Source organism: Octodon degus, unplaced genomic scaffold (genome assembly GCF_000260255.1).
Source record: "Octodon degus isolate 3935 unplaced genomic scaffold, OctDeg1.0 scaffold00041, whole genome shotgun sequence".
Classification (NCBI taxonomy): domain Eukaryota; kingdom Metazoa; phylum Chordata; class Mammalia; order Rodentia; family Octodontidae; genus Octodon; species Octodon degus.
In genome coordinates, this window is record NW_004524617.1 from 13,900,604 (window position 1) to 13,902,692 (window position 2,089).

Below are 2,089 nucleotides of genomic sequence, written 5' to 3' on the forward strand. Positions count from 1 at the left end.
ATCTCAGGATAAATCCTGAGGGATTTCACTGACCTTCTTAGACCCAAAAGCTACAACTCTTGTTGCATAGGTCCTGCTTTACATTGGTCTTAGCTATCCAGTAGAAAAGTATGAAGATGAAATATAGGAAGGAAAGCCATGCTGTTATGTTGAGCTGTGGGGGACTCAGGTCAACAATTTCTGACATTGCCAGTTAAACAGAAGACCCAATGCTGTTATGTTCTACTGGACTCTTTTAGAATATTTTGCTGAGTTTACACACCTATAATATTCAAATTACGGAACTTAACAAAAAAAGGGTATACAGATGAATGTCCATTTTTTATCTGTGTATTCAAAGTGGTTGGGATAAATATAGTGTTACATTCTCTTAATGAATAGAGTGATTTGTTCTAATGGTGTTTGTAAATAGGATCTCAAGTCCGCATCTTGTACAGCAATTAACCCCTAGGAAGAATGTATGCAATGTGTTAATTATTGAAACTGTCCTAGCGATTTGATTTGAAAGTGTCTCATTGCTATTTGTTTATCAATAAAATTATGGCAAAAAATAAAATAAAATAAAACAGCGACACTAAATCTCCTGGAAGAGAAAATAGGAGGAACTCTTGAAGACATACGGGTAGGCAAACACTTCATGAACAGAAATCAAATCGCATGGGATACAGTTGAAAGACTTCACAATTGGAATCTGGTCTTAGTGAGAAGTTTTTTCATGTCAAAAGAAATTACCAACAAAGTGAAAAGGCAACCCCAAATTTGGAAAAAGTCATGACAATAAGTACTTAGAAAAAGGTCTGCTCTCTAGAATTTATAAAGAACTAAAAAACACTAGGGCCCCAAAATTTCAAGACCCAATCCAGAAATGGGCATCCAAGATGAACCCACGCTTCTCAGAGGATGACATTAAAGAAGGAAATAAATATATGAAAAAATGCTCCACATCAGTAGCCATCTGCGAAATGCAAATTAAAACAACATTGAGACATCATCCCACCCCTGAAAGAATGGCTATCATAAAGAAATCACCGAACAAGAAATGTTCCAGAGGGTTTGGGGCAAAAGGAACTCTTCTCCACTGCTAGTAGGTATGTATACTGGTGCAACAGTTATGGAAATCAGTGTGGACCCTCCTTAGAAAAGTTGGACTGGAAATCCCATTTAAACCATGAAAACATCATATCATAGGAATATATGTGTGCCTATGCTTCTAGCAGCACAATTTGTGATAGCCAAATCTTGGAAACAAGCTATTTGTCCATCTCCTGTGGAATGGTTGAAAAAGATGTGGTATTTTTACACAATGGAGTATTACTTAGCTATAAAGAATGATAAACTCGAAGCCTTTATATTGAAGTGGATGCCACTTGAACATATACTCATAAGTGAAATAAAGCAGACACACATGTGTAAATATTGTATAGTTTCCCTAGTATAAGAACTCAAAAGAAGAAATACAAAGAGAGAGGTATAATACAAGTAAAATGAAAGCAGGATCTTGAGGACTAACTAATCAAGAGAGGGAAAGGAGAAGAGCTAAGAAACATGACAATGTCAAGCCATACATTTATATATAGAAGATGGGCAAGGCAATGATCCTGAGAATCTCTAAAAGATTTTTTAATCTAATAGTTAATTGGAGATATTCTCACCTTGTCTAACTATATATCCTGATACCAGTGAACTAAACAACTGCACTGAAGATGGTACTCTGTAATAGTAGTTTCATGCTTGGAGTGCCTGTCATTCTGGTCTTCTGAATAAGCGCTGCTTGTCATGACATGCCAGTTGCTGCAGTGATGTCTCTTGGGTAGATGGTTGTTCATAAAGAAGGGTGGCACCTGAAGGCAAGAGATAGTAAAAGGAATATTGTGGGACTGTCCTGCTTCAAGGTTGTATATGGTTAGATTTTTGGACTTACGTGTAAACATAAGAAGTATATAATTCTTTATGCCTATTTTTAAAAATATATTCTAATTTTTAAATGTTTTTTCATCATATTCTATAGGGACTTCAAGTTCAACATATCAATACTTGATGAAAAATACCTGTTCCATGTTATGCCTAAGATGTTTGATATTCAGACAGA